Source organism: Spinacia oleracea, chromosome 5 (genome assembly GCF_020520425.1).
Source record: "Spinacia oleracea cultivar Varoflay chromosome 5, BTI_SOV_V1, whole genome shotgun sequence".
In the NCBI taxonomy this organism is placed as follows: Eukaryota; Viridiplantae; Streptophyta; class Magnoliopsida; order Caryophyllales; family Amaranthaceae; genus Spinacia; species Spinacia oleracea.
Genome location: NC_079491.1, coordinates 40366896 through 40380653, shown reverse-complemented (window position 1 = coordinate 40380653; position 13758 = coordinate 40366896). Strand labels below are relative to the sequence as shown.

The following is a 13758-nucleotide window of genomic DNA, read 5'->3' as shown; positions in this document are numbered from 1 at the left end:
AATACTGCAACACTCAATTATTCACTTGAATCTGCAATAATAGAGATTAAAATTGAAGGTAAACGTTCCTAATTTAGTCCAATTAGTTTCTAGGTTTTCAATTTCCTTAATGTTCATTGTGTTTTTAATTTGATTTTCGCATACTGCTCAAATTTAATGTTTTTTCATGCTTGATTTCAAAGTCTCGAAGTTTTGTTGTTCTGAATGTTATTATCCATACTTGTTAATAAATTGTGAAAAGCTTCATTCATATTTGTTGTCCTTTAGGTTATCATTCATACTTGTTATTTGTGATTCGGGAGGAATTGAAGAAATTATAGTCGAACATTAGTATTATCAGATTGAGTAGTTGCACTATTAAAAACCAACCAGTAATTTTTCACATTATGATGTTTAAATGAACATAATTATAATCAATAATGTGTTGATGAAGATGATTGGAAATGAGCAAAGAAAGACAATTGGTGATTATTAATTCTTAAGGAATGGAACACAATGCTAGCAGAGATGGTTCATAAAGTGCATGTTGATCTCCATGCTGCCCCTAGTTCTCAAATGGATTCGGATGTATTGGCACCTTTGTTACAGGCTCCTAATTCGGTGTGACAGACAACGTGACTACTTAAACTCTTGATCACTTTGAAGTTGGAACATGGTTGCATGATCCAGTTATTTTCTTTCAACGGCATAAGAGAATGGTGTCTGTAGCAGCAACTCCCTTGAATACGAGAATCAATTTTGTAAACTCAAGGGTGAATACATAGAAACTAACCAAGTTTGAAACTGGTTAAGTTTTATTAGCTTGCAGCAGACCAAGATCTAAGTAGTTTCTGTGTTAGGTTAATTATTAGCATTTGTGGTGAGCGTTTCCGATGTCCTGAAGTCCTCTTCCAGCCATTAATGATTGGTATGGAAGCTGCTGGTATTCACGAAACCACTTACAACTCTATCACGAAGTGTGATATTGATATCAAGAAAGATCTGTATGGAAACATTGTTCTTTAGTGGAGGAACCACATTGTTCTTAGTGGAGGAACCACTCACTTTGGGGAACGTCAACAACTGTTGATTCTTGACTTGGCTCATAATCACCTTTCGGGTGGAATTCCGGCGACATTGGGCAATCTGAAGTCTCTGCAACAGTTTATGCTGTACAACAACTCCCTTGGAGGTAAATCCCTGATGAACTGAAAAGCCTGTCTAATCTGACAAGAGTGAATCTTTCAAATAACAAACTGAATGGTAGCATTGCTCCTAAGCGAATTATCCTTGTTAGATCTTTCAGGGAATTGGAGCTTGTTCATTAATCTTTATTTTTTATATTTTCGTTTGAGAGTTTAGACATATTGATACGAGCTCAGTATGCAGCAGCAACAGGCACATCAGCACCATTTACCTCAGCAGCAATAGTATGTGTCTGACCGCCTTGATCTTCAAAGACCTTAACAGGCACGAGGGTCATGTAATTGGTAACTCTGAAACCCCTCTCAGCACCAACTTTCACAGTTTGGTTATACTTCTCAGAGCACATGGCTGCTTTGGGAACAACTAACTCAGCCACCTTGGGGAAAGGGGGAAGGTCTCAACCGTCATGTTGAAACATCATACTGCCTTGCAACGGGCTCATACTTTTTCTTTTGGTTTTTGCTTTACTTTTGTTGATTCTATCTAAAAACACCAGCCTACTAGCTCAATAGGTAGAGCATTGTGCAAATGCACAAAAGATGTGGGTTCGAATCCCACGTAGGCTAATCTTTACTTTTGGGTTAATATTAAAAATGAGCAAATATTTTTGCTCATTTTTAAAATTTTAAGGTTCGTGTTTGTTAATATTCAAAACTTTTGCTCATTATGTCTAAATGAGCAAATATTTTAAAATCTCAGATTACTTAAAATTCAAAAAATTTGCTCATTTTTTATTAATTTACACAAATGATCAAATATTTTTGCTCATTTTTTATAGTTTACACAAATGAGAAAATATTTTTGCTCATTTATAAAATTTTAAAGTTCGGGTTTGTTAATACTCAAAACTTTTGCTCATTGTTTCCAAATGAGCAAATATTTTAAAATCTCATAAACTTAACATTCAAAAAAATTGCTCATTTTTTATTGTTTACACAAATAAGCAAATAATTTTGCTCATTTTTTTATAGTTTACACAGATGAGCAAATAATTTCCTCATTTTTAAAATTTTAAAGTTCGGGTTTGTTAATATTCAAAACTTTTGCTCATTGTGTCTAAATGAGCAAATATTTTAAAATCTCATTAACATTCAAAAATTTGCTCATTTTTTATACGAGAGGCATCTAGGTGACTCAAAAGGGAAGCAAACTCAGCCATCCCCTGCTGCTAATTCTGGAAGATGCATCAGGGATTCAGGGATAACCAAGTCAATGGAGACTGCTGGAAAAACACCGGACAATCCCATTTTCTCAGCATGAAGGACAGCAGAGTGAATAGAATTGAAGTCAGACCTGCTCAAGAATATGTGAACCATAATGGGGAGTATGTCAATGGAAACTATCGAGAAAAATCACAAGCTTCTTCGGAGGACAGGTTTGCAGATTCACCAACAAACAATATGGAAGCATAGGTAGTTGGATTAGGTAATGGAGCTAGCAATGACAGAAAAAGTTTGAAGGAGAAGAAAGCTGGGATCCCTGAAGTTGAAGAGGGCAGTCCTTTGGCACAGGATATCTGTTTGCAGGTTTGCATGTCTACTACTGTACCACTGAATTTTGTCATAGCTTTTCTGCATTTTGGCTATGCTGTTATATTTTTTTGGTTACTGCGTGTTAAGTTAGTCATGTCTATAGCTGTCGTGAAGCTTTAGTTGTTGATCCCAAACGTGTCCAGAGCAAGGCAGAACATACCCATGAAATTCCACAGATACAAAACCAGTACTTCACCTGATACACCGTTGAAAGTGTCAGAAGCAGAGATCTACATATCTAATCCAAGAAGAGTTTTGAGAGAAGTTCATGAGATTAAGGATGGAAATTGTAATGCAGCACAACTCAGCAAATCAAACTATCAAGATATAAGACCCCTTTGAGACGAGGATGTGACGCCATTTACAACCATTAAGTAGTGGACTTGTGGCGCCTTCCATTTGATGGTAAATAGTCATGCAAGCAGCAAACTGCATCTAGTTTCCAGATTAACTCCTCGGCCTCAACTGATAATCCAACCTAAATATGTTATGTGTCTCAAACTGAGCTACATGTGTAAGTGTGATAGATCACCAGAGAAAAGCAGCATCAAATCATCAAGTTGAGCGACGTTGCAAATGGTGTTACCGTGTCCACACATTAATGAGCTGGAAGTGCCAACATCAGGCAACATGCCATTTCAGAGAAGATTTATGAAGCCTGAGCCAATAGCTTCTCCTTACAAAAGCCATCAATAATCATATTATGAACCCTGAAATATACACACTAAATCTGATATACATATTAACACATACCATTCTTTACTACTGATGCTTAATATGATGACATGAGCCGTCATATATTATTCAAATTTTGGGTTTGTTAATATTCAAAACTTTTGCTCATTTAGACACAATGAGTAAACTTTAATATTTGCTCATTTTTTATATTTTACACAAATGAGCAAATATTTTTGCTCATTTTTCAGTTTACACAAATGAGCAAATATTTTTGCTCATTTTTTTTAGTTTACATAAATGATCAAATATTTTTGCTCATTTTTATAGTTTACTAGCAAATCTTTTTTGCTCATTTTTTAAATTTTAAAGTTCGTGTTTGTTAATATTCAAAAATTTTGCTCATTTAGACACAATGAGCAAAAATTTAAAATCGAAACTATAATATTTGCTCATTTAGACACAATGAGCAAAATTGTAAAGTTCGGATTTTAATATTTGCTCATTTAGAAATAATGAGCAAAACTTTAAAATACGAACTTTAATATTTGCTCATTTAGAAACAATGAGTAAAACTTTAAAATCCGAACTTTAATATTTGCTCATTTTTTATATTTTACACAAATGAGCAAAAATTATTCCGAACTTTAATATTTGCTCATTTTTTATATTTTACACAAATGAGCAAATATTTTTGCTCACTTTTTTTAGTTTACATAAATGAGCAAATAATTTGCTCATTTTTTTTAATTTACACATAAATGATCAAATATTTTTGCTCATTTTTATAGTTTACTAGCAAATATTTTTTGCTCATTTTTTAAATTTTAAAGTTCGTTTTTGTTAATATTCAAAACTTTTGCTCATTTAGACACAATGAGCAAAAATTTAAAATCGAAACTATAATATTTGCTCATTTAGACACAATGAGCAAAATTGCAAAGTTCGGATTTTAATATTTGCTCATTTAGAAACAATGAGCAAAACTTTAAAATCCAAACTTTAATATTTGCTCATTTAGAAACAATGAGTAAAACTTTAAATCCGAACTTTAATATTTTCTCATTTTTTATATTTTACATAAATGAGCAAAAATGAATCCGAACTTTAATATTTGCTCATTTTTTATATTTTACACAAATGAGCAAATATTTTTGCTCATTTTTTTTAGTTTACATAAATGGGCAAATAATTTGCTCAATTTTTTTTAATTTACTCAAATTAGCAAAAAAATTTGCTCATTTCTTATAGTTTACCCTAATGAGAAAATATTTTTGCTCATTTTATAAATTTTAAAGTTCGGGTTTGTTATTATTCAAAATTTTGCTCATTGTGTCTAAATGAGAAAATATTTTAAAATCTCAGATTACTTAACATTCAAAAAATTTGCTCATTTTTTATATTTTACACAAATGAGCAAATATTTTTGCTCGTTTTATATAATTTACACAAATGAGCAAATATTTTTGCTCAGTTTTTATAATTTTTAAACTTGTAAAAGTAAATAGAATTGATTCAATAAGGTAGGAGAACTAATATCGCAAACAAAATAAAAAGAGTTGTCTATGTAGGATTCAAACCTACATCATTGTGCAATCGCACAAAACTCTACCAATTGAGCTAATAGGCATTACTTGCATATTGGAACCAACACAATGTGAAACCATCTTTTCGAGTCACTTCAGAACTCATTCTATTAACAATCCTATTTTGTTCTTCAATTCATTCATATCTAATTTATGTATTCGGGATTTTGATACCTCGATTGAGATTTCTTGGGCCCCCTACTGGTAGAACTAAAAATAAGTCCTCAGCATAAACAAGTATTACGTCTTGATATGATCCAAGACAATGCAAAATATTGGACGTGGGTCAACATACTTGATTTCGATTCAGCACACTGGTGGATGAATAAGGCCATTTCTAGCTAATGTTATATTTTCGAAATCACCTCAATATATATGCAGCTTCTTGATTCTAATTCGGATGAGTTTCATGTTTGAAATTTCTTGCAGTAATCACTTCATGGTAGGAAACAACATCATTAGAAATTTGAATCGAATGGTTGCCTTTGACAAGGGACTCACAACTTAGATTCTCACAAAACCCAGGTCATTTTTCATACCATATCACCCAGACATAACAGGTATATACCCATTCCTGAGATTTGTAAGATCAAATGGAGTGATAACTGATAAGTCTTTCAGAAAGTACCTTAACAGCAGTGGAGATGTTTCTCCCCTGAGGCCTACTAAACCCTCCAAGAATACTAATGGCTTGTGGAGTCACTGCAATTCTAGCTTCAACAATAGCTTTCGCTGCTGTAATTCTCGAAGGTGATGCTCCCTCCAATTTTATCGCATCCATTCCTCCCTCTTTCAGAATTCTGACAGATGAATCAATTGCCTGTTAGTAATTCAAATTGTCAAATCAAGGATCACCACAATAAAACAGAGAAACAAAATATCAATGAAGGCATCTTATTACAATGAGTTATGGCAAAGGAACCTATCCACACAGCCCAGATTACATGATACTGCAACATTTAACTTCTTCAAAGTTCAAACCAAAACAAATGCATGAGGACAACATGTTAACTAATAAACCTTTCGGTTTAAAGAAAGAGAACATTGAACAAACCTGACCACTACAGAAAGGTCCAGCTCCAATACCGATTGTAGGAATTCCTAAAACAAAAGTTGTTGCTGCTGCCACTGGTGCAGGAACACATTCCAAAACAAAAGCAAAAGACCCAGCTTCTTGCAAAGCAAGTGCAGTCTCCACCACCTTCACAGTACCAAATTCAGCTCTAACAAAATTCAAGTGTAAGATCAAATGACCAGAACCGTCACAAAATAGAGATATGTAGCCAAAAAATCCACAATAAAAACTGAATCAACAAATACAAATATGTTTACAATCAAATTCAAGGAAAACAAAAACAAAAACAAAAAGAGAAAAATAATTCCCCCAAATCAACTGAATTCGAGCAAAACACCTAGCTGATTCGAGAAAATCTAAAGCAAAACCGTAATTCAAAAGATTTGAATAACGTGAACTCAGTTCACATAATTACTCAATCAAAGAAATCACATGAATTCCAATAAAGAAGCTAATTGAACATAAATCGAATTCGCGAACAGAAAAATTGAAGAACAATAGCAAAATAATCAGAAAAATCGAAGAATTACTGACTAATTGAATGAAGAGAGAAAAAATAAAGTAGAAAAAACTGAAGAAAAACAATTTGTAAAAAACGTACCCTGGAGAATTGAAAGAAGATCGCAAAGAAGGTAAAGAGATATGCAGGAGAATTGAGGAACTTGGAGAAGATGAAGACGCATTAGCAGAGCCGCACAGGATTCACAAGAGGAGAGAGAAAACTGAAGGAAGAGAGAGAGAAAGAATTCTGAAAAATTGACGTTGTGAGGGGAGGTCATTCAACGCGTATAATTACTAATTTACCCTTAATATTTTCATTGGGTCAGGTAGATCGTGCGCCATTAGATTTAGTTTCTTTGAACGGTTAAGATCGTTTCTCATTCTTCCCATTATAAGGATCTTCTCATTGGAGGTGGCTTTTATATATACTAGTTGTTGGATCATGCGCTAGCGGGCACGATCCCCCAAGGTATAAAAAATTTATTTTGTACAGATATTATGTAATAAACGAGCATTATAAATTTATGATAAATGCTTGAAAAATAATGCTGATGTTTTATTTACACGTAGTTGATAATACGAACCTGATTACATGTGTACTCATGCTATTATGCCTTGTACTACTTACATTACATTATCCAATAAAATCTTATTGTAATTCTTAAAACAAAAAAATCGGATTACATTGTTTTTTTGGTTTTTCCCATTCTGGATAGCCAACCTAGGATTCGAATCCACATTTATAGGCATTTGAACATGCGTTTGTCAGTGCTTCATTTTGTCTCCAAAAGCTTGCAGCATCTATAACTATTACTAAAAGAAATACCGCTGACATCATCCTTCCCTCCAAACTGTACACATGTCACTCTCTCCTTTAATATTTTCCCGCCTAAACTTAATCTTTACCGAGTTTTATTTTCCCTTTTTCGTGTGTTATATGGATTGTGGAGTATTTGGCTCTCACTGGACAATATTCAAGGAGTAGAACACAGCTGTTTCTTTCTTTCTTTTGGGAATTGAAGTGACCGCTCATTCCCCTTCTCCCTCTCAATTCTCCATGTCCATTCTTTTCGCTTCCTTTTCCTCAAATATCTAATGAAAATTCAAGCTATAGTATAGGATCATATCTTACCACATCAAACTTTTCTAATTTTTTAATTAAATACTTTACAAATTATTTTGCAAATTCAAGCACAATATCCAATTTAGGGAATGAACTGAGATTTTTTTTCATCTGGATAGATCACGCACAATCTCGCTGCGCCGGAGACGACAGTTCCAACGATCTTATTTTGGTTTTTTTTTTTCCTTTTTTCAGTTTCTTGGTATTATTTTTGCTAAATTTTGTTTAAACTTCAATTTGGTGAATATCGCAGGTCGTGAATCCTTGAAGGTCAATTATTTCTTGACTATAATTTTTCTAGGAAAAGATTGGGTTTTGTGAGAAAATTTCCTCTTTTTTTTTGTTTCTAATTTAAATGTATTAGTTTTGAAATACAGAGAAGATGTTTTGTTCCTGTAAAAAATAATGAGTTTCGTTTTAACTTTTACTTAATTTCAATTTTTACTTCTGTTTTTTTAGTTTTCTTGGGAATTATTTATAGATTTCTATCTCAAATTCTCAATTTGTTATTTTTGTCGGCTGGGCTTTTTCTTTTTAATTTTTGGTTTTCTGAGGGTGATATGGAGTTGCTGGACATTAAAAATCTTCATAAGAATAGTTATAATGTTGACAGCGATAAAGAGACATTACGGCCTTTCTTCTTTTGTAATCTTTAGCTTGGACTGCCTCTAAATTTTGTGACTGGATTTTTTTGGCTATTTATTTTCTAATGCCTTGGTACAAATTTGGTTAATGTGAGGGTGCAACTTAACCCAGTCAAAATTATAATTTTGAAGTTAATTAGCCCGATGAAATAAGATAAACATTGTGTCTTATGGTCTAATTATAATGAACTAATGATAACGATTTTAAGGAACACGATAAAATTAATGATTGCTAAGATCAATTTGTACCTATGATCTTTGTGTTAATAAGGTAATACGTTCTCTAACTACCACTCTAACAATATAACTTTTGTTACTCGCATTTTTAGACAAAAACTTTGTTTCAAATTTGTGATCAAATAATGATCACATACATGATGTCTTAATTCAAATTTCATTTTATCATCTAATAAATATATGTTTTATAAATTGCTACTATTCTTCTTTAAGTTAGATTAGCATATAGGTTAAATAAATAAAATAATCACAGAGATCATGTCAAACATTTTTTTTATCGAGGATTTATAACATTCGATTAATCTAACTTCAATAAGAATATTAACAACTAACAATTAACAATGCATGTAGATGATATATTTTCTTATACAAATCTTAACAAAGAATTTTGGTTAAAACCGTGCATCGCACGGGAGCTAATCTAGTATAGGAATACAAGATACAATCCTTGTCCTGACAGAAGCACAATAAGTACTCAAGTCTAGTAAAGTTTCTCTACCGTGACACTCTGACATGACCGTGGCCGGTAGATAGAGCATAATATCTTCGCATAGCAAAAACCGCAGCAATAAAGGCACTACAGGTCTTCTTGTTCGAATACTTAGAGGAAAGAAGGTTGTCCTTCAATCTTAAACCCGAAGAAGAGTACCTGGATGTATCTGGATGTTGTTGAATCTCGTGACCAACCTACTACTACTAGGATTTGTAGGCGCATGGCAGCAACTAAGGTCGGAAGAAAACAAAAAAAAATTCCTTAAATTAAATACAAAACTCAAGCTCCCTAAAACATAAAGAAAGAAACAAACAAATCCTTAAATTGAATAAAAAAAAACTCCAAATCCCTAAAACACAAATCAAAATACTATTGAAGTGCACAAAAACTAATCATATATTATATACAGATAAAAGCATTCCATGATTAATTTTCAAAATAAAACAGGAAGAGTTTAATGGAAAATCAGGATTACCGTCTTTAATTGTTATAAAAAGTTCCTAGGAATTAGGTGCAACCTAGCTTCAGGATTATTGAAAATGGAACCTCTCCCCAAAAAAACATTAGTTAAAGGTTGTATCGCAAAAAAAACACCTACTATAAGGCTACAATACCAAATTCCTACCGGATTTGAACACGTTTACCCAAACGAATCTAGTACATAAGAAACATACACAACCTGATCATTTGGAAATAGCTCAAATGAAGGATCTTGATTAGGAAAGGTAATGACCAGAGAGTTCTAAAAAATACAGGACTACAATAATAGAGCTTTACTGAATGACACCCAATAGGTGAACACCTGAACTGCAAGCATTCTTTACAAGAGAACCGGCAAATCATTAACAATTAAAAAATTGATATTACAACAATGTAATATGCAAATTTTCTATAGGACAGCATACAAATATAACAAACCAAAACGAGCACAGATCATGCACATTCATGCCAAACTACAACCTATAAAAGCATTTTGAATATGTAAAGTTATACAAGTGATAAACACACTGAGTTGGAATATTCTAAATCAAAAAATGAGCTAAGTTTCAACAAGATTTGGAACTCAATCTCGAGCTTAAAGACTTAAAAACATAACTACGCTAGAAAAGCTTACGCATGAACATAATATACTCGACTCAACTCGCTTACACACCTAGCCCCCCCCCCCCTATAATCACTCATGATAAGCGAGATTTAGAGATCAATCTGAAACCCAAACTCAGGCTTAAAGCCTTGTACACACAACTAAATTGAATAGGCTTAAACATGAACATGATAATACTCGACTCGACCCATTTACACCCCTAACCTGTAACCGAAGGCTCCCCCTTTACAATCACTAATGTTAATTCTTCCCCGATCCCCATAAAATCATCACAAGAAATTCTTCTAGTGAAAGAACGAAGCCCAAGTCAACAACTCAACAAGAGGAAACATAAACAATGTGGATATGTATACCTCGGGCCGAATCATCAGGAGCTCCAAAAAGATGGGTATGCATTTTGGACAAGAGCTCATCTCTACCTTTAGACAATTCATAATTCCCCCATCTCCCCATTCTTCTACGGAGTCATGAACAACCAACTCAGCCACATCAAGGCTAATCTAGAATTTCAGATGAGCAGAAAAATGGATGTTAGAGAAAACATATATATATATATATATATATATATATATATATTCCTTTGGAAATTCAAGTTGAATTGGTTGATTTTTTATATATATTTCGACGTTTGTGGTCAAACAAGTTAACTTCAATAAATATTTTGTTGAAATATATATTTATTCATATTTATGGAATAACTATTTGAGGAAAAGAAAAAAATAAATTTAGTGTACTCCTATACAAAATAAATTATTGTTCAACGGGTTATAATACATTTGCTTTTAAGGATGGATCGAAATTTTTTCATTGATAGTACTGCACAAAAGTAATTATCATGAAAATAATGCAACTTCTTCACGTAAACTTTTGTAATTTTTTCTTTCTTTACAATACTATGAACTCTACAAGTCTACATACTCCATAAAGTAGTAAGTACAACGATTATAATATTATGTATTTTACGGTGTATGTAGGAGTATAAGACTACAATTATCACTGCAAGAAATTGTACCATTAACGACGAGAAATTCCGTCACTAAAGGTCAATAATCGTTGATTAATGACGGGATTTCTTATCGTGAACCCATAAAAGGGGGCCGTCATTAATGAAAAATTTCGTTGTTAACTCGTTGTAAAAGACATTTACGACGGTTGTTCCCGTCTTTGTTTGGTTGTTAGTCCCGTCGCAAAAGGGTTTTGCGACGGGCAGGGAAGAAGCCAGGAACCCATCTTGGCGGGGGCCGAACAATTTAATTCGTTTTTGTAAATAATATAAGTAAAAATAATAAAGAAAATAAAAACGGTTTTAAAATAGATACTCCGTAATTTTTATAAGTTCCCTAGAAAAGTTTAATTTTCCTAAATAATTGCACAAAGAATACTTGTAAAAAATTATAGAAAAGCAAAAATGCATGACTTAGAGCTCGAACCCCTGACCTTCTGCAAAAAAAAAGGTGAGGATAAAAGTCCATAGTTGATGAACACATGTCAATGAGAGGAGTAAGGGTAAAAATGGATGCACACTATTATTAAGAATAAGATAAAAAACGAAAATACACTAAAATTTGGGACCTATATGTAACATCACTATTGTGTGAATAGTAATGCACGTATGAAGCTTTATAAGTGTTAGGATATACTTCTATATATAAGAATTAAGCAAAAATTAAATTAGGATATATTCCGTAACTACTAAGCAAAAATTAAAATAGAGAAATGCGCAGCTTACTGACATAAGAATGATTGATTGAATGAATTATATACATCGTAAAAAAATAAAAGAATTATATAAAGTTGACTACTCCTAATTAAGATGCAGCAAGAAACAGCCCATACAACAAATACAACTCATACCAAAATTAGACCAATTCACTTGTAAAACTGTGTTTTAATTTCAATTTTGCTTATTTATAGAATAGTTCGAATCAGGCAGGCCTATTCAAGTATTCATGGGCAACCGAAAAAAACAATCTTCAAAACAAACAACAGCAGGAGAAGTCATTGGTAGCAACTATGACCTTACATCCGAAATCCTGGTACGTTTGCCATCAAGATCAGTTGCTAATTTGAGACTCACGTCAAAACAATGGTGTTCGATCTCATCCGACCCTTATTTCATCAACACTCATATCCGTTATAACCCTCCATTGCTTTCGGGGTTTTTCCTTCATTACTTTGATGGTACACGAGCTTCGTCCCATGACTATGTCACGCTTGAACCTGATAATAATACACCTCAACAGTTTGTTGCTGCACAGAATTCCTTGGACCTCCATATTTTACAATCTTGTAATGGTCTCTTTCTATGTTATTCTCATAACGCGTATTACATTTGTAATCCCACCACTTTACAAAGGAAACAAATTCACATCCCTAAGACTTGCCTTGTCTTTGCTCTTAACTTGGCTTTCGACCCCTTTGTTGGAAATCCTAGTGAGAATACAAAAGAAAAATGAGTGGAGAAAAGGGAATGTGAAAAGTCCCACATGGAAAAAAAACCAACTACTTCTAATGTTTATATTTGGGGCTTGAGGGAATCATTTGTTTAAGAAAGCATGTGAGTGACATGGGTGGACACACAACCCACACACGCGTGCGGGCCGGGCCTTGGTACTTGGCGAATGCGGTTCGCGGGCGTGGGGTGGGTTTTGTGGTCCGGGTCTTTCTTTTTGGTCAGTGGTGGGCTTAATTAATTCTAACGGGCAGAAAGAATTAATCAAACCCACTAATTCCGTAACTGCCCCATTAACTCCACTTAATAGTCGTTTTAACTGCCCATTAATTACCCAGTAAATGTGGTAACCTCCCACTACCCCACTACTAGCTGTTTATGGCTGTTGCAGCTTCCCTATAAATACATCACTTCTGTTTTCCATTAATACACAGTTACAGAAACATTCTCTACAATTCTCTCTCAAATTCTAAACACTATCCTCGTTTTTCTGGGCAAATATTCTGATCTCCAACCGGGGCTTGTGAGTGCACACAAACCTTGGTGTCGTGTTAACCCTGGAGGGCAACCGCAAGTGTTCTACTGCATCAGAGGTAGCGCGGAATTGTCTTTTAGAGCAGTGGTTTGGCCACGGCGCGACAATCGTTCTAAATCAGTCACCTCATTCATCACGATATTGAGATAAGTTTATTCTAATTACATTCCAATTATATTATTGTTGCTATATTTTTTTTATAGTATTAAATCGCAACAATCTAAAAGACAATTATTAAATTGCGTATAATTTGAATGACTTGTGTTGGGTGAACTTATAATCTGAGAAAACTACGTTATTGAAACTAGTTATGAGTTGCGGCGTGCGGTATCGTGGAAAATTAAAGGCGGTACATTTCCTATTCTGTCAATAGATTATCGATACTATCACTACTACCGGTTGTTTTAATATTGAAAGTATTCCTTAATTTGATGGAATGGAAGTTATTTTATCTCAATTGTTTGATTTGTTTCTTGTGAATTTATCTAGTCCAATTGAATTAATGTTGCGTCATCAAATTGTATGGAATTTGCTTTCCATTGGGTAAAAATAAGGTGCATGTTTTATTTAATTAATTCAATTAGTTTTGTATATTCCTTGCAGCGGTAAGTTTTT

General features: G+C 33.4%; 1 long non-coding RNA gene across 7 annotated transcripts; it reads right to left on the bottom strand.

Annotated features, from left to right (window-relative positions):
- Positions 1 to 411: 411 nt before the first annotated feature.
- LOC110799909 (uncharacterized) lies at positions 412 to 6806 on the bottom strand. 7 transcript variants are annotated; one of them, XR_002536503.2, is made up of 4 exons: positions 6655 to 6806; positions 6033 to 6201; positions 5607 to 5798; positions 412 to 2913 (listed from the first exon to the last, which is right to left on the bottom strand). It is a non-coding gene; the product is annotated as an uncharacterized lncRNA (long non-coding RNA). The 7 variants fall into 7 exon arrangements; XR_002536499.2 differs by lacking the exon at positions 412 to 2913 and adding an exon at positions 2920 to 3427; XR_002536501.2 differs by lacking the exon at positions 412 to 2913 and adding an exon at positions 2920 to 3393.
- Positions 6807 to 13758: the final 6952 nt, after the last annotated feature.